The 20,476-nt window shown below is 42.4% G+C and overlaps 1 long non-coding RNA gene across 1 annotated transcript; it reads right to left on the reverse strand.

Annotated features, from left to right (window-relative positions):
- Window positions 1–11,890: 11,890 nt before the first annotated feature.
- Window positions 11,891–19,713, reverse strand: LOC311263324. Its single transcript, XR_014623337.1, has 4 exons — window positions 19,555–19,713; window positions 18,321–18,600; window positions 17,722–17,791; window positions 11,891–12,290 (listed from the first exon to the last, which is right to left on the reverse strand). It is a non-coding gene; the product is annotated as an uncharacterized lncRNA (long non-coding RNA).
- Between the last annotated feature and the right edge of the window lie 763 nt (window positions 19,714–20,476).

Raw genomic sequence — 20,476 nt, forward strand, 5'->3', positions numbered from 1 at the left:
GAAATGAAAATAGAAATGTACTGCAGCTTGTGAGTTTTAACAATTGCAGTTAAATTATTGTTTGAATTCAAAACTTCAGCCGAACCGATCCACGACCTTATGAAAACACACTGATCTGCACACTACACTGTGATCTGCACAGCAGCTTCTCATTCAAAGAATTATGAGAAACGTTCCTCATTTTCCACTATGAGGTTCCATCAAGATGATTTAATCATTAGTGTGTTTTTCTGTGTTTGTTTGGTGCTAATATTTTAATTAAAAATGTTAATTTTACCTCTGGCAAAGATGATTTGCATACCACTAAACAAGCGTCTATACAGTGAGTTTCTGCTGTTTAGTTTGTGGTCTCTCAGGATGAAATAACCACCACAGTGTTGTCAAGGCATTTCCACTGAAGTATAAGAAAAAAAGGCCCCAAAAGGCAAGATCAGTACTGCTGAACACAGCGATGAGGAAAAGGATGTGAGGGGAAGCGCACGGACTTAATAATCTAATGAAAACTAAGTGGTGTGCTGTAGAAGATCATCTACGATTGTGAGAGAAACTGCCCGATAAAATAATGCTTCTGTCTAATATTTTCACTGGTTGAGTAGCTGAGGGGAGGAATGGCTTCAAATTTTAACAAGGCTCTGGATTTATGATCATTTTGTAATAATATTGATGAGAACATTAGCCCTTTGTGATGGTTTATGTTTATAGGCTATAAAAAAATAAAATATAGAGTAAAGTAAGGTAAAACAGTATTTTGCAAAGCAGGGAGGGAGATTTATGCGTGAATATGGTGACAGATTAATCTCTGCATCATAAAGAGGAAAGTACCACCATATTTTTCCCTTTTTTATATGGATGTACAACATGCTGTTCTGTTCAAGGCCAGCCCGTAGGGACCTCCAGCAAACCCAAGGGGAACTCTCTTCTCAATTGAAACGATGCAATTTACTGTCCCAAACGCTGGCACTTCATCATTCAGAGGACTTTAACCCCATGAATGTCAAACACAGAGCATGCTGGGAAGGAGATGGAATACCCCGCATTACCATAACAACTAGAGCCAAATGACAAGCACTCTGAAGCCTCAGAGGTGACGAATAATACCACATAATCACCTAATAACATTTGAGTTTGAGAGGAGATTTCTGATCATTTAATGTTTTTAATAATCTAAGGAAACAGTGACCGCTCCCAGCTGCCATGGCGGTTTCAGCCTCAAAGGTCAGACACATCCTCTTCCTTTTTTCTAATACTTGTCCCAGTTAGATCGAACATGTGGAAAGCTCCCCCCTCTTCACCTCAGAGACAAAGCCCAGGCAGCGCTGCAGGCATCCAGCAGCATTAAAGTTTCACAGTACAGCTGTGTAAGCTGCTGCCGGCCCGCCAGACATACCGACTGCACGTTGGGAAGGTATTAGTTTGTGCTATTTATTAATTCATCGCATTGAACAGAACTTAGACAACCGAACGCTTCTTCATGTTTCTTCTCATCTCTCTCCCTTCTTGACACATCTGAACCTGGCTCACATTTTTTCTTTCTTCTGCAGCGCACCAAAGGGTGTTTAATTATAGAGTAGTAGGCCACCAAGGTCTGCTTTTAATTGTGTGCATCTGTGTGTGTTTGTGTGTGTGTGTTCGCCTGCAGCCCTATAGGTCGCAGGCATACTCTAAATGAGAACTCCTACAGGCTAAGCTGGAGGAGCCGCTCCCTCTTCACAGCAGCAGAGCCGAGAGAGTTTGATTAATATTTTCTTAATTATCATTATTTAATTCAGCAAAACCACTGCTTCTTCAGTGAAAGAAGCTGTGGCCTTTATCTCTGTGATTGCTGAATATCCCGGCTCGTTAAGGGGCACGCAGAGATCCTGTATATGGTAAATAAGAGGTTGTGTCTTATATGCTGCTGCTGCTGCTGCTGCCCCAGGGAGAGTTGGCACCACACTGAAGGACATCTCCTTCTAAAGAATAGCGCTCTGCTGATGTTTCTCAGCTCAGACCGCAGAGCCGGATCCTCCGCCTCTGGCATCGTCAGGCCCTCTTCCTTTTATGAGGCTCAAACTGAGACAGAGAAGAGCGCCGTGCACTCGTCATGCCATCAGGCTGCCTCCTTTGTACAGTAGACTGGTAATTGAAACAACATAAGAGAGCAGAATAAGGCCTGTCTCCTCTTGGGTTCTGGCTGCAGTCAGTCCATCTGCAGACGTATCGAGAAGTTTATAAAAGAGCTTTGTGTACATGCCACACAATTTATTTCTTTGAAGAGTTCAGCTGCTGTCATCTTGACGAGCCAAAAAGACTCTCACCAAGAGTATGATGCACACTCCGCTGCTTCACTTCATCCTGCTCGATACAGTATGTACACATAAGGTGCAGTTTGCATTGAAAGAAAAGATGCTTTTGTTATTAATTGTGCATTAAATCAATCACGTCTGATACTAGTCACAATCCAGTTTGTTCAAAAGCCTGCCCGAAGACATAAGCAGACTTTTCTCTAGTTTATCAGATCAGCAGTATTTGATGCTCAGGGCTGGACTGGATGCTGACTTTCCTCTTTGCTTGAAGCTTCCTCTCTATTGCCATGTGCTGAATGAACGAGAATACCCTGTGGCTGGTTAACCTACACGCTTTCTATCTATATCCACTGTCTCCCCTCCTTCAGTCGGCCCGCAGAGACGGCCCTCATCCCCCCATGTGTCTGTTCCGCCCGTCGCCGGTCTGCCAAAATGTGCAAAAGGGAATTCTCTGACAAAGGACCACGCTTGCAAAGATTGTTGTGATCCGCTCGGTTTGATCAAGAATCTGACATAGATTATGGAATCATACAGGATGCATGTATGCATACTGTGTGTGCACAGTTTAATCTTTTGATGGGGCTGCGTGGCCTCCAGCCAGATGCACTAATGATAATTTTCTGTGAAGTGGTTGTAATGGTCTGGCCCCAGCGTCAGCAGCTCCTCCGCTGTTTGCACATGCCACTGGATCAGTTTGGGGTGTGTGTACTTTGCAAGCGAAGGCGATAATATACCAAGAGGAACTGCAAGGATGAGGACAGTCTTTATCAGGGTGGCATATTAATGTTTATTTACACCATGGCTAATAAGATGTGTGCTCTGCAGCAAGGTGAGACAGAATGATGGTGGGTAATTAAACTGCTTTGCTTTAGATTCATCCATTATCCATACTCAAGCCTGCATACATAATGTAATAATGTAAAATAAGGCTTGTTGCAGCCGCGAATGAGGTGACCATTCTGAGGTGTTCCGGCGTAAATCAATACGGAGTGTCACTGCAGACAACATGTGTGGAGATCGGTGTGATAAATTGGGTAAATTGTCAAAATATGTGTTCAGAAAAGAGTGAGATACGACTCTTTACATAATGCAATTTTGCAAAATCACAAACACACCGACAAGGCTCATTTGTGTTTCAGCCTCTAACCTGTTGGAGGTTCTGGATTGACTGAGAGGGTCTCCTAATCCATATTGCCATGATGCTTAATCCCATCTACTAAAGCCAGGCCCTGTCACCAATGTCCTTGTCGGACTGGCCACTGGCCCTTATGCACACACACACGCGCGCACACACAAACACAGCCTCACCTTCATGCAAGAGATTGAAATCAGCCAGGCAGACACTCAAGCATGAACCAAATGTCAGCGACAAGCCACAGGGAGAGAAGAGGAGCCTTTGTTAATTATTACAGGGAGAAATCACACTATTTCACCTGCAAGACATGCTATCCAGGATATCTGTGGATCATGAAGTCATTTTCTTTTTTTCCCTCCTGGGATAAAACCAAGAGGAGACACAATTTCAACGAGTGGGTCTTTAAAAGCAGTGATTAGCTTTGTGATGGACGTGTTTTTTTCCTCCCCACAAGCTTTTTGCTTACGGAGCTGTGTTGTGTGTACTTCTCTAAAGCGAATTATAACCATATTATACAAAAAAAACGGGGAGTAAATCCATCGAAAGATCAGCAAGTTGGAGAAAACTGCGGAGTTCTTTTGTTCATCAAAATGTCACCGAATTACAGATATTGTTTGAAGCCAGACCGTGAAGCTCTGCCTGCTCTGACAGGAGCAATGCAAAGTTTTGGAAAGGTGTCTACAAATTTCTTCCCTCTGCAACGCTACCCTCTCATTTGATTTTGAACGCGCAGGAAAGAAAAAAAAACAGCCTTTTTCTTCTTCTTCTTCTTCTCCTTCTGACAACACGTTTCCCATGTGACACTTAACCTTTGGAGATTTCCCATTCTCTCTGATCATTCACTGTTTGGTTCATGTTAATTAACCCTGGGGCACAGCAGAGAGTTGCAGGCTTTGAAGCAGAAGAAGAAGAAGAAAAAGGAAGCGAGAAAGAAGTCAAAGGAAAAAATGATTTTGTTGTTTTCTGCTTCTTTATGGCCATTCTTCTCCCTATCTGTGTGAGAGTCTCGGCGGTGCCAGGGAGGATGGTGAGTGGCGTGGGTGTTGGAAAAGGACGGAGCACGGTTTGTGCTCGGGTTTGTGTCCCTGTCACCGTCTCCCTGTGAGGAAGTTGGCCGGAGCAGCCTGACCTCCCTCAGGTGGCCATGGATATGGAAATCAGTTCAAAAATAGAACACAAGATGGTTTTCATAGCCTTCAGCTACCCCGGAAAAAAAAGAAGGAGTTTTGTCTATTTCTTTTCATTCTTTTTGGCTCCTGGCAGAAATGGTCTTTTCTGTACTCGCTTGAAATACACAAAGCACAGTTTCTTGGTGAAAAGTGCCACTGGTGGCAAGCAGAGCGATATTGCCTGAGCCCAAAGAATATGCTGTGCATGTGAAATTATTTTCTTAACCATTTCACTACCTGTGTCTCGTCTGTTCTGGTTAGCAAGGCGCCTATGGCTTGGAGTAAAGATCCTAGACTGTACAGCGGGATCTAACCTCTGGCCTTTATCTCTCTAGCTAAAAATATACTATCCACCACAGTCAGGTGACATACAGTCTGGCATCTTGAACTCCAAAAGGCTTCTTTTTTTTACTCTCTTTCTCTCAAAAGCACTTTTTCTTAAAGCGGCAATGGGTTGAAATCCACCACTCCAACAACAGTGGAAATATTCATGAGGAAATCCGCTGGAGAAGACGAGCCGCAGCACAACCAGAGGCTTTATTCTCCAGGTTCTCGGGGCAAATCTGTTCCTGTGCTTCTATCTGACGCTTGTCTAAAGCACATAAAGACAAAGACAGGAAGTGTGATTAGCCATGGAGAATAGGAGTGCAGCGCTCCCTCCAGGATAAGTCTTGAGGTAGGACTGATCAAAGCTATGCCCAGAGACAGAGGGAGACTGAACCAGCACTTTTTTCAATGGCTATCTCTGCCTTAAGACAGGAGAAGGAGGCAGGAGGAGGAGGGGTTGTTCTATACATATTTCCCTTTCAACGCCTTCGCTGGAAAGTTGTTAATATTTTGTTACAGAACAATAGGTTCAACAATGCTGTTAACCCTTCATTGTTAAACCGTACGCTATAACTGTCAGCGTTACAGTTTGTGAAAGGCTCATAAACTGGATCTTGGCAGGAAATGTGATCTGATTTAAAGTCTATAATCTTGATGTAGTCATAGTGTGAGATCAGAGTGAAACAGAAATCCCATGTTGGAGTTCTTCTTTGGCTAAATTGTGTGTCTTTTGTATCATTATCTTTTGTATTCCAGGGTCTTCGTTAACGCTGCTTAAAAATACAGACTAAGACATGTCACACGTGCCAACTTTACTGGCTGCACGTCCTTTCAAGTGCGCCCGGTGTCTTTTAGTCGAGGAGAAAAAGAGATGCAGGTACATTCAGTCGGCCTCGGGGTTCAGGACTGGAAGCACGCGGCGCTGGCTGATAATTGAGACGGACACAGTGTGATGAGAGGCCTTCATTATAGATATGTTTAAAGCAGGGCAGACCTCTGTGAGACAAAAGGACGGCTTTGATATCTGGGCCTCTAACACTTATAGGTGTTGTAATGACAGCCGCCTGCTGTTTCGGATCTCATTGTTTCATCATCAATATTTGATTTTTCTTTATGCGAAGTCCCCATATAGTAGATATGTCTGCTTAGTTCCTTATATTGATAAAGTATCTTTTTAAAATACATTGGTACCCAGTCTTTTCTTATCAACATACAGATGATTAAAGTAAGCCAGAGAAATATACGTATTAATGTGACTATTTGTTGGTCATTACAGTTTTAAATGCAGTTTTTAGCATGTACATATGAATATATATCCTGCTCGGTGTACATCATTTGACAATATGAATCCTTCACGCTGTGTAAAATGTTTTTAGACATGTACACATGCATATAATGAACATAACCCATCCACACTATTAACACATATTTATCCAGTATTTATTCTAGATTTCTTTCCACTACGTTTATTTCTTCTTTGTACTACTTTTACTTTTTTTCTATTATTGGTTCCATGCTCAGGGAAAAAGTTAGACTTTTTCGAGACTAGAAGTTTTGCATAGTTTGAGGACTAGACTATCAAAAAATAAAGATGAGATGGTTAATGAAGATCATTACATCTATCCATGTCCTGGAACACAAAACAAACAAACAAAATACTCAGCTCAACAACAAAGAACACTAATCTTGGATTATAAACACTAACACGCGTTTAGATTATTAAGACTTGGACATTTGTTCCAAACTTGATAGTGTTTCAAAAGTCTGTAAGCATGATGTCTGACTTATCTTGTCAACCATCTTCCAGTTAGCAGCTACAACTCTGTTTTCTGTGTCGTACAAACCAGAGTCAGATTCACATAATTTCACATGCGTACACATAAAGTTGAGTCTGATTCTGATTAATTTACACGCTGAAGCCTCACAGCGGAGCTCTGCCGCTGAGCTCACACACTGTTTATTAATGTATTGTTAACATTTTGGCAATAGCCACACAACCGTCAATATGCTTTTTCATAAAAGCACAAATTTGAATTTCTGCCTCGGCCTGTAAGCCTCTAAACTAGGAGACTAAATATATACTTACATTTTATTTCAAAGAGAAAAAATCCTCTCTGGCAAAAAGACTGGCTATGAAGAACTTTACTCAAGGATAGGAAGCACATCATTAAAACGGGGCAGAAATATTAAAAAGGGGGGATATGAAAGAGTGAAGATCTGCTCGCCTTTGGCTACTCTGACTCGCTTCAAAAACATCTTGAGATCTTTCCCTCCCTCAGACCTGCACTCTCCCTTGTTATTTGACTTTATTTGCTGGCTTCACACTGATTTGGAGCTGTGGAGTTTTCCCACTAAATAATCAATCACATAGAGCGGCATAAAGGAAGAGGAGACTCTTTTACTGCATGCAGCATAAACAGGGCGCAAGTGCTGAGGTCCCTTCATGTCTGCTTTGACACCTCAGATTTTAATCAAAGTCCCAAAGTCTGTATGTCCTCAAACGCATCCCCAGACCGCGGCCTGGTTGGCCTAATTATAATACACAGAAATATGAATGCTGAGGGGAGTCGCCTTTATGAAAGTGTAGGTATGAAGTAATTACCTGTTTTTTGCCGCCCTCTGTCTGCCTTTTGTCTCTCATCATCTGTGACAAGGACGGGTGCCGTGCTGTCAGCTCGGACCAAAAGACTACCATGAGTAAGGGACATTAACACATTACTCCTGCTCCCTCATGGATAATGGAACAAGGTTTGCATTTGAATGATAAACAAAATGACTTGGAGACACTGGGAAGATCACTGGCACCTGCCCCTCCCTGCGTGCCCCCACCCTGCTTCCATGCAAAGCTGAGCATTATGCAAAACAAGAGGGCGAGGATTTTTTTTTTTGGGGGTGTCCCGTGAACTCATCTGTGTATCTCCCAGGCATGTTGGACAATTATGAGTCAGTAGAAGTAACTCCACCTTGCTAATGTGATGCGGTGTTGTGTTCACTGTCCTTTTATCATCTTGCAAAGTTCTTCACCAAATCCTGTGTTCTTCAGATTAGCATAGACTTCTAACTGAGGGCCGGGAACAACAAAGCTCGACGGCCTCGGTGTGTCCAGGGTGTTGAATAATTCTGGACCCTATCGAAACAATCAAATCAAATAAAGGGAGGATTAAATATTGATGTGCCAAAGTGCACAAAGTAAATACACCTTCATTTGTATGGGGAAGAAGATTCAGCAGCACATAGCTGCAGTGCTGTTTATTTTCATTTATGAAGACTTTCAATTCAAAACAAACTGAAGTTATTTTAGTTTATTTTGTTGCCAATAAACAGCTGGGGGGAATGTTGTTCTGCAGTGACGCTCCGACTAAAAAAGGTATTTCAAGTCTCCTGAAATCTACGGCGGGGTGCAGCTCACACAACGCCGCCATGCTTGAAGAGTGACTCCTCAGAACTGAGTCTAAAAAGGGAGCATTGAATATATATTGGTTAACATCCTTTAACGGCAGCTACAATTAATGTGTGAAGCTGTGCTTGAATCCCGCTTTGTGCCATACACCTGCCAATCACGGTGTTTGTAGAGCCAGATCACAGTGTTGTTTTCCTACTGTATTCAGCTATGTACTTACTTCCACTGGTGTAAAAAAGATTGTATTTACTGGTCTTTTGAAGATGAGGCGGAGCTGTGCATGCTGTGCAAAGACTCGCAAATTGCAAAAAGGAAAAGGAGAGGAAAAAAGGGAACGCGGGGTTGGAAGAAGCAAACTGTGTCTGCTGTGTTTCGTGTGTTTGTGTGCGTGCGTGTGTGCGCTGAAAGTCAGGCAAAGTGTTCCCACCCTTCAGTTGTGTGTGTGCCCGCTGCAGCTTCATCATCTTCTGCTTATCTGACAGGAGAAGAAACTGACTCCTTCTAGATTTGTCCTCATAAAGATTCTGTATGCGACAAAAAAGGTGAAACTCATTCTCACATATTCTCCACGATCTACCATTTGGGAAGAGTCTCGTACGTCTAAAATCCTTCCCAGGGTGCTCTGTTTAATCGAGCATCTATTTCCTCTGCATGTCTAAAGAAGCCTTTGGTGTGCGCCTTGCTCTACAGGGACACACAGCGGTTCAGGCTGCACAGTCCTCCAGTGGTTTTCCGCAGTGTATCCAGAGAGGTGCCAATCCAGACGTCTCACCACCTTTCTGAGAGAGAGCCCACGAGGCACAGGCAGGCACGAGTCCCTGGTTAGGACAGGCTGCTGTCTTTTATCAATGTTGACCAGCCACACTCCTCGTGGCTCCTGCACAGCCACATCTGGGAGCTCCTCTAATCCCTCTTCTTTGTCATCTCAGGTCAGTAGATGTACCACGTTTCCACCTTGAGAATTACGACAAAGGAAATACTCTGAAGGTATGTAAAGAGGAGATGCTCTGAACCTGTGGATGTTTTTCTGTTTCTCCTGAGATGCAACAGAAGCGGCGATCAAAGGGGAAAAAAATCGGAGTCAAAGTCCAGTTTGTCAAAATCACCCTGCCTCGATATAATCTCGCTTGACATAATTTCAATTATTTCCGTGCAGCGTCGGGGAGGTGCGGATTAAAAAGATAAAACATAGGCTTTTATGTATAGGCCACTTTGCTAATTAGATGGATTAAAACGTGCTCTGCGAGGGGAATTAATTTGCAAGTGAATGGCAGTTAGCAGCCAAACGTGTATAACAGATGACACAAGTCCCTGAGGGTATTCCATGGTTAGTTTGGTACAATTTAGAAATTACACAACTCGTTTACTAAATAACAGCCTCATTTTTCCCTGAACTGCATTCTTTAGTGCCTCACTGTCAGATGTGTTGAAAATAGGTTAGTCTATTCCAATGAGCGAAGCCTCCTGGTAGCACCACTCACTGCAGTAATAGATAGCCATTTATAATTCATGAGGTGGCTAGTCCCCCAAGTTAATTTTGCCCCAGGCACTGTTTACTTCTGCTTTGTACTTTGTTTAAAGTCAGTTGTTGACAACTCTTGTACATGTCAAACTATCACCGCTAATAATTGCTTAAGGAGATGGAACTTTTGCAAATGTTGGTTCCACCAGAGGTACATTCGCCTCGCCCTATGCAGAACTTCTTCAGATGAATTTTTGATTCATCTCCTTCTCGCTCTTGACAAAAAAGTCCTCTGTAATTCAAAGCAATAGCTGTAAGAGAAATTATAAAAAAGAATAATGTAGTATGCACTCCATAGTATCCTAGTTTTCATGTGAGATAGGAAACGTCTCTCTTCCTCCAGCGCCTCTTCCACCCCCTTCTCTCTCTATCTTTCTTTCTTTATCTCTGACTTTCTTCTTTTTTTTTTTTTTTTTTTGCATATTGACCAAAGAGGGACTGCGCTGGTAGTCTGTCACACACTGCAGATTGACAGACTCTATTGTAGGAGAGTGACGGCCTTGGGCACTACCTCGGTGGGTCAACCCTGCTCCTCTCTCTGTGCAGATAGCGACTTTCTCTCAATACAAGCAGTCACTTGATTAGTGCCAATTATCCAGGCTGTCACTTTCCCTGGTGAGGGTGGCCCAGGATGCGCCCCGTCCCCCACACTTCCCGTCTAGAGCGGACGTGCACTAAAAGTCTGCGCTCATAGCTGTAGGCTGTGGGAATGATTTCGAATGCAGAGATGGGGGGAAATGAAAGAAATGCGGGAAGAGAGTTCTGAGTTTGACAGTGTGATAGCATTGACTTCCGAGACAGTTACAAGGGGAGTGTCATTTCTCCCACAAAGACGTCTCCCCAGGGCTGCACCATCTTCCATCAGTCAGTCAGTCAGCGGCTGAATATTCAGCTGCACACGGTCTACAGGACCCAACTGGGTTACATTCACCAAGGTATACAAAATTCACTTGTAAGTCTGTTGGTTTTCGTCTAAACCAGAGGTACTAACTTTAATATGAATGTGCTCGAATGTAGCGCGAGAAATAACAATAATAGTAATTTGTCTGGAGAATAATTCATGTGGCTGAAAACGAATTTCGTTTGGGATCCTGAAGGAGAAAAGGCCGTAAATCTGTTAATCCAAACATGTGTTAACAGTTGCTCAAACCTGAGCAAACACAGCAAATGAGGTCAAAGTTAACTTATGTAGCCTCGAGAAATTGAAAGGCACGCAATTATTATCATCAAAAAAACAAATTCAGCTGAACAAACCTTCCTTTTTATGTGTTTTAAATGTGTCCTTAAGCTCATTATCGGCTCACCTGTGCACAGGTTTTAGCCTCAGTCTCTGCACTCACCAGCTCTCGGCTGCCATTTTTCCTGGTTCGGAAAACACAATCACAGTGTTTTCGAGCCACTCTTTAAACAGCGCTGCTGTGTATTTACTGATCTATTTCCTGCTGCTTTTATGTTGTTACCGCGTCTCTCTTGTAACTCCTCAGCATTCAGCGGCGGAGAAGTGAGACGCAGAGCTCCTCTAAACAGCAGAGGTTATCCTCAGTATGGATGTCTGCAGGGGAGTAAACACCATTGGAGTGCGAGTGAATATTTTGTATGAGAGGGTATTAATTATTCATGCCCGCTTCATTGTGTATGATGATGTGTCAGGATGTTTGCCAATAAACAACAATATTCCTTGTAGGATTGATCCAATATGAAAAGTTGTTGAGCTAGTTCTTCCCCGCGTGAAGAAGTCTGACGAATGCAGTATGTGGGAGAGCCGGCACTAGTACTTATTTATGGAAATATCAATATTGTATCATAATACCATATCCTCTCCTCTTAGTATAAACAATACAATCAAAAGGGTACTTTAAATCTGGACTGTGAGAATGGCAGTAATGTGACGATTAAAGAAACCACTGTACACAAAGCTGTGTAATCACATCGATTTGAAGCAGGCAGGCAAACTGGGTCAGTGTGGTGCCGGGATTGTCTGGATTGGCAGAAAAGTACTGACAAAAGAAAACATAAAAATACCCGGCACCTTGTTTTGAAGTGTTTATTCTGCTCAAACGGAGGCACTAACTAAGTGTGGCACGCCCCAGTGATCCGGCTCGTCATTGGCTCTTAGTGTGATAAGCCTGGTGTGTCTGCGGGGGGAATTCTGCTCTCTTTCATGGTTGCCGTGCCCCCGCCACCGTCTCCCCGTGACGCCCCAGGGAATACATCACCACACGGGCAGGACAGCAGGCCGGCATGGGCGTTATAATTGCCATCTCCTCCTAGTACACATTGTGCACTGCGGAGCACGGTGATTAAATCAAAAAGCTCCTCTGCATCCCAGCTCTTTACCTTGCAGGCAAAACAGCAGGCTCCTCTGGGACGGGGTCATCATGGCCCCCTCTGTGTTCTGTGATCTCTGCAAAAAGGGAGGGGAGGGGTGCAGACTGCTCACTATTATGTAGCACTGTTGGAAAAAAAACAAACCGTGAAGAACTTAATGGGTGTTAAAATCAAGATTCGTCGACAGATTTCCACAACATTCACGCTGAATATTGAGATGTTGGATAAATATTTGAATTAGTGAAAACTGAGAGCCGAGGCTGAACAGTAAATGGCAATTTCACACACACCGTTTTGATTATTATTAACATTTCTATTAGACACTTCCCTGTTTTATTCCTGAGTTTGAACACATCCTCCGTCATTAGCATCCTGAGTTAAACGTGTCCGTGATCATTAAAACACAGATAACTCACCTGAAGCCATAAAGAAAATTAGACCTGGGTTTTATTCAGAGTTATCGTCCTTGGACAACCTGCACACACACATGAAACCGACCATTATCACTTGGGTTAATGGCTTTGTTAATTTGAAGACATTAACAACTGCTCGGCTGTCCCCAATGAATGTGTCATACAAGGCAGGCCTTGTATTGTTAAATGGGTTGCTAAGTAGATTGATTCCTTAGCAGCGAAGCGCGGCAGCGATGTAGGCAAGCAGGTTAATTAAACATTTACACACAAACACCCAACAATCCATTGTACTCTTCTAATTTATGGCATCAATATGCACTTTCATCAGGATTTTTCTGAGAGAGGCATATGTTTGCTCACTTCATCCTAATTGGCACCACGCCGCTTTTACTGCGCTGCTGTTTTTGAGAGGTGACTGGGACTATTGAGCTCGCCGCACTCACCCATAATAGGGACACGGCAGTCCCTCCACTGTGCAGGGAGACACTCAGATAAAGATTCAAGCACCTGCACCCACACCTCCACCTCCGCTGCCTTTCATCTCCGGCTCCAAACACAGGCAGAGGAAGCCTAAACACTGATTCTTAATCAGCTCTCTACACTTCCCTCCACCTCTCAGCTTTTCTTTAGCACACACACACACACGAATGCAAGTGTACACATTTGTGCACAAAAAAGCACGCACACATAGTCCACCACAGAGACTTCCTCACAAGGCTCTGATGAACACATGTAGAAGTGAGCGCCACACCTCTTCCAAAAGAAATTTCTGTTGCCCTTCTTATTCTGAAAACTCTTGGGGTCACGAGGATGGGAAAAGTTCTTGCTTTTCTGTTATTTTCGAAGAATTTCTACGTTTGTGAGTGCAAAGTGGGATTTGGGCCAGAGGCGGTGATGGTTTCCATCTTTCATGTATCCTCTGCTGACAGAAACTGAGCTGACAGGAAGGCAACTAGGGAACAATCAATCACCTTTCTTTTCAACTTTTCTTTTTGGCCCACATATGTGTCGGTTAATTTGTTAACACTGGGGTAAAAAAAAAGAAAAAGAAAAAAAGAGCTTTGTTACTTCTTGTCTTTAGTGGTTGTCTAAGTGATGGAGCATAACACTCCTGCACTGCAGCAACAGTGAGCTATGATGAATTCCAATCATCACTCCATATGCCAGGCCTCATTAGCTACGGATGTGTTTGCTTACAGCTTCGCCTAAATACCTCAACTACTGGATGCATGTTGTTTTTCTCTCCCCCTTTTAAGTTCTCTCCCTCACTTATTCACACAACAGACACACACAAACACACACATACACGTACGTGCACACACACTGGAGAAGCCTTTAATACACTTGCCAACCGTGGGCCCTTGGTAAGATTCCTTGAGGGCGATGTGTATCCACAACAGTGTCTCTCCCTCAGACATGTGGCATGGGTAAACAACACGGTTAAGCCTAAAACAATGTGTGTCCCTGATGACTGCAATTATTTATGAAATCAAACACAATTCAGCACTTCGCCAAGTGGGACAGCGCTCCGGATCACTCAACAAATCTCCACTCTTTACTGCTCATAATAATCTTATAGTAAATATCAGTCATTACAGAAAGCATCACACTCCTGTTTGTATCCGGTAATCGATTCACTGATCTTTCGCTTGTGTTGAACATAACCGTCTCTTTATTTACAGCATCCAAACCAAATGGAACATGTGTAAACTATGCAGCCTCGAGGCCGTCCCCACTCAGGCTGTCTTTGTGGATGATCGCCGGCTAAATTATTCAACCTGAGGTGTTTTTTGCTCCTGACTGGAGGAGCAGCGCAGAGTGAGAAATGCCAGTGTCAGGACAGTATGCATGCTCTCGGGGCATTAGCCTCCAGTAAGCAGCTGCTGCAGATGGTATGCTCACTTTGTCATCCACTTTCTCAACGCTGCTCATGAAGAGCAATTAACTAGCAGCGCAGACACGGACAAGCTCATTTCACTTCCAAAAGGAAAATTAGAGAGGTGGACTGAGGGACGAGGTCATTCATCACCCGGGCGCCTCTTTATCTCACACTCTGGACTTTGAAGAGTCTCAGGACTTTAATCAAATGGTCGGACACCTTGAACGCAGCCAGTCAAACACACACAGGTGCTGACAAGCTCCATGAACTTTCCTCGTTGTTAAGGTCTCCGACCTCTGTCTCATCAGTCTTTCTCTCTCAAGCTTCAGAACTTGTCAAGAGTGTGTTTGCACCTCCTCTTTAATTGAAAGTACAACAGAGCCTGCTTGTATTTCATGTGTGGATAAGGCCCTGTTTACACCTGGCATTAACATGCATCCTGGGTGATACGATCACAAGCGGACAGCTCTAAGTACATGTATGAATGTACCCTAGAAGCTTTCAAATACAATTTCTAAGACCACATTCAGAGGTAATCTGAGCTGCATATGAGCTACAGTCTTTTAGCTGTGTGTACCCAAATCCTAGGCCACATTAAAGGACCGCCTACTCACCTCATATTCTCTGTGTGAGTGGAGGTACGTACTCAATCAACCAACCACAATTAAATAATGTGCAAGACAACAGGAAGAAGCAACAAAAACGGGCAAACGACTTCATAGGTTGATTGCCAATGACTTCCAAACTGATGTATGTGACTGTTGGACAATCTGTTACCAACCATACTGGACCTTTGTTGTTACATTATTAACATTGTGAAATGGTCACAGTTTGGTTAGGGTTTAGTCAATAAAACTTCTTGGTTAATTTTATGAAAAAGATCATAGTAGCAGCAGACTATGTCGCTCTTAAACTACATCTCATGACTTCCTCCTTTGCTCCTGTTATAAATACTATGATCGCTAGAGATCGCTGCCTAACAATAAATATAGGTTGTACTAAGCTGCTTGCACAGACGACTCATAGGGCTGTTTTGCTATTAAAGGTTGGGCTGGATTCTCATCGAGTACACACGAGACCCGCTGTTTGATTCCTAGTTAAAAACAACAAACGCAATCGGTCTCTGCAAACTGAAATTAGACGTGTTTACTTGCATATAGAGCGGTGAAGTGAGATCGGCTCAGAAGTGGTGACTCAAGAGACACATTGTAATGCCGTTGTAGGTGTGAACTGACTCGCTGAGAGCTGTCCACTTATGATCGGATCAACTAGGATGCAAGTTAATGGCAGGTGTGCGCAGGGCCGAAGAACTTCAACACTGACGCTGATCTTGATTATTTCACTTTATGGTTTTATTTTATATTCCGAAAGGAAATAAAAGATATTTAAGATGTGTGGTATGTTATTTTCCAGGGGATCAGAGGTTTATTTGTCACATACACAAGTAATATGTGTAGTAAAATGCTAAATTTGTGCTTGTGTGAAACAAAATGGTCAGGGGAAAGCACTATAAAGGATAAGATGATAAGATGAACAATTATAAATATGTTAAAAAGTGCAAGTACAAATATGTAATGTGCAAGACACTCGCCTGCATGCTTAATTTTTAATCCCCCACCAGAAACAACACAAATATAAACAAAAATAACTTGTAATAATTTGTAAATAATTACTTTGATGTGCGTTCATAATTTAGTTAACATTAATCACAGGAAGGAAGAGCTGTTTATGTAACGTCGTCTGAAAATCTGTGGACCGACACAGTAAAGAGACATTTCCAGCGCATAGATTCAAACCCCATAAATCACGAGCAGAAGATAAATATGGGAGGGCGACTAAATTAAATGGTACTTAGCCTTGTGAAGTGCACTGTAATAGATCTAAGGAGGAGGTTAAGAGAAACAAGGAGGTGTGCGTCCTCCCTCCTCCAGCCAGCGGTTGTAACCCTCAGTGATCTCCCTGAACACAAGGGAAACCAAAGATCACAACAAGACCTACAATAACGGGAAACGTATCTCATTAGCTGCCTGCATACCTCTCCCATCATTTCATCTTGCCCTCCTTGGGAATATAGAAAGAGGGCTTTGTCTGCTCTGTCCCCAAGCTCTTGTCAAAACCTTCTTAATTATGATTAATTACATACGCATAAAGATTTCCTCCACCAAGTATACAAATAATAGAACGCTCTCACTAAACACTACATTATTCATTAATTATAGGGCTGTTTGCCGCAAAATAAAAGTTCCTGCTGAGAATGTATCGCTTGTCACAAGAAACAATGTTTTTCGAATTTTCACAACGACTTGAAAAACATATCCATTTCTTTTGCAAAGTGTGCCCTAGCTCCAGGCTCCTCTGCATATTGGAGGTTTTCCCTCTGTGGGCTCAATTGTTATGGATGCTGTTTATGGTGCTGCTATGACAAGTGTGAAGGGCAGGCGTGGTGAAAGATGTATCGCTCGCTTATCTGCTCAGTGTCTGAATATGTTATAGGATTGTAAATGACCTGGTATCATGACACATTCAACAACAAGCAAAACCTTTTGTTTTCTCCCATTTGATTCTCTATGATAACTTTTTGACACAAAGTGACAAATACTGCTCGGGAGCCTACATGTCTGTAAAGTCATTGAATTTGTGTGTGTGTGTGGTGGCTCTGTTAGCGGGGGGGTTGTTATAAAACACTTCTTATGAGATCAAATTATTTCTTGTTGTGCCAAAATTCCCACTCATGATAGAAGTTTTTCACAAGTTTGTAGAAAGTCGTCGAACGAAAACAGCTAACTGTGAGTTAAGTAGCAGGAATGAGTGACATGAGGCAGACTAATGATAAGGTTTATAAGTTTTGATAGTTTTTACGGCCTCCTCGTGGAGCTGAGGCACATCACTGAGATGTGCTCTTGAGCTGCACAGAGAACAATATGCCTTTGAGACACACTCGCTGCACTGAAGCAGCCACGTCCTTCCGCCTCTTGCTGCATATGCTTTATAGCCGACAATAAACCATTTTAGTGCAAAATAAATTGGGATCGTATTGAAATGCTGGCGCTATATATGTCATCGAAGACATACAGTTATTTTTTAGCAAAGCTGGAGCGTAGTTTATCATCATGTGAGCGCCGCGATGGGTCTGTTCCACATCATTGGCTTCTCTTGCTTAGTTAGATTGTGAAGGTCAGAGTTCTCAAGCCTTTTATGGCTGTTTAACTTTAGAGAATTATCACATAGGCAGGACTTGGCTGATATATGCTGCACAGTCCTACCTCAGCATATAGTGTCATATCCATCCTGCTTTTTGGAGTAAAGGATCCAAAGCCATCATTTGGATGGAATCTGCAGACAAAGTGGATAAAGGGGGTTTGACCTCGTGCTGAAACATTTGCATTGATGAACATGAAATTAGTGTTAAATTAAACACAATGGAAATATTTTACCCCACAAATGTGATCTCTGTGATATTAAGTCAGTCTGTGTTTGACAAAACAAGGATTAGTCTTCTATTTTGTGATGTCACAAATATTGCTTGAATTTCCTCGATGACCCATTAACTGGAGTTTGCCATTGGACAGAGATTGTATGTTTGTTTAACACCTTAACATTTAGGCACATCCCCTTAAAATCATATTGAATTCTCCAGACTGTCTTTTCCAATTAACCTGTCAAAACAATATCTCTGTCAACATTTCCTAATACAAAACGCAAATTAACAGCAGCCCTGAAAAAAACATATTTGAATAATGACATTTTCTGGTACAACTATTTGGCTCTAATTGCTTTGTTGAGTTTTAAAACTTTGCAAATATAATTAACACCCCCGGTAAATGAAAGTGGCATTAGGCGCACAGTGCAATCAGAAAATTACCATAAGAAAGAATGTAAAAGTTTTCCAAATGAAAGCTTGAGGGGGAGAAGCCTTCTCCCCCCCAGAAACCGCAAGGTGACATTTTATTTCCAACTGTTAATTGATGTTCTGCTGATTAGAGCACATTTTATGCCGAGGACCAGGGGGGCTCTATTTCTGTGAGCTATCAGTTTGCAGGCATGGATTGCAGCAGAGTTACAAGGCTGAGCCGAACCCCATGTCTTTTTTTTCCGTGTTGCATCAGAAATCCAGTTTCTTCAGGGGGAAACTTCAGATAAAACTGCAGATTTAAAGACCAGAAAAGTATAATTACCTCTAAAACACAAGTTCTGTATCGTGTGAAAGTCTAAATACTGAAACCGATATTAAAACTCTTACAAAAACATGTGAGTGCTTCGGTAAAGATTTATATTTGTATTGTTGTTGTAGAAATTGGTAGCAGTTTGTATTTGTGGTACATTATATAGCCTACACGCTATTGTATTGTAAAATTGATGATATTAGTTCACTTATAAACAGCCCCTGTCATTAATCATCACACAATATTTGTTAGAGCAGAGCAGACTAATAATTCAAATCTGCAGCATAACTTATTCATGCAAGTGTACAATTGATAAAATGCCAGGAAGGAGTAATCTTTTAAAGCACCTCTTGCAAAAACCTCTTTGTCAGAAGAATCAACACAATCTGCATAATTTACATTACTTACTTAGATGCATGTACAGCCTGAGCTTAAAGTAAAGAAGTTTGTTTTCTCATGTTTGTGCCTATTAGCCACAAATTAATTAATCTACCATCCAAAAACCCAATTAAGCCACGAGCTATATTAATACATCGCCCCTTTCCCAGAATGCAGAGGAAGTACCACGGAAGCACTATTATTTTCACAAACATAATCACATTTTGTTGCAGCCATGAAAGCGCTCGGGTTTATGTTATAATGTATTCAGAAGGCATCGGAGCTGTTTGGGTAAAGGAGTCAAACCTGAGATGATTTTAAGTTCATGCGGGCTGATTTATTTTCTGCCACTAGGGGGAGAGGTGCTCCTCACAGGTCTCACCATGGAGAGCAATAATATGCAGCTATAAAGTACTGATGAGGCGGCTCAGTGAATACTTATGCAGAGAGTCCTGCATTAGATTCACTCTCACAACCTTGGTCATCTTATTCAAAACGCTCCGGTTTATAGCCCATGTATAACGACACATCCCCAAGCACCAATCATATAATTACCAGCGTCTCAAACTTGAGTGTTCATTCAACTCAAGTTCCTTCAGCCTTTCAGATTCCTCTATCCATCAATGATGTGAAAAACCTCAGCTCCTCCATTTAATATTGTTTGTTTTGTTGTTTGTCAACACAACAGAGGAGATGTGCTTTTCTAAAGCTCAGTGTTAAAGAGGCACCCCCGAAGAAGAATACACACAGTGTTGCCATGGAGGCCCATTGATGTGCAAATGTTTTCATTTAAATATTTTTAAGAGGATCAGCTCAGATTACGCCAAAGTTTGACAGAGATAATTCGATGGCTTGTGTAGCAGCTTTGTTTGTGGAGACCATCATTCAAGGCACGTCAGACCACCTTCACAAGCCACATAGCCTTTTTAATGAAGTTTACTTTGAGAAATAGGCCGGGGCTAGTACCTTCCCTTCATGCTAGGCTATATTAGGGAAATCTTCTCAGACCTCTTTGATGATGGGAGTTTATATTTGTAGTTATGCAGTCCTGAGAAGCTGGATGAGGTTTTAAGCACAACACACAGTCCTACTGCAAAACTTTTAGTTAACTCACCCTCTTATTCCATTTAACAACTCTGAGGGGGGAAAAAGTGCCAACAAGCCGGTAAAGTAGCATCTAGCGGATATATTTGCTCTTTTTCTTGCATTATAGATAAATGCACCATGGAGACCCCCCAGTATTTGGGACAAGGGAGAAGAGCTTAAATATTTATGCCTAAGCCTCTGGAGGCCCACTATTAGTAGTAAAATGTTTTACTTTCTGGGGCTGTCACTCTGCTCCGGCTCCCATTAACAACAGGGCTGACAGGGACCTCTGGGTCAAACACTTTGAGGCAACAAAAGGCCCTGATGAAATCACTCAGCGAGACCCAAATTACTTCTGTGTCATTGCTGAACAATATTTTCTCCCCAAAGC

Source organism: Pagrus pagrus, assembly GCF_965226575.1.
Source record: "Pagrus pagrus genome assembly, chromosome: 10".
In the NCBI taxonomy this organism is placed as follows: Eukaryota; Metazoa; Chordata; class Actinopteri; order Spariformes; family Sparidae; genus Pagrus; species Pagrus pagrus.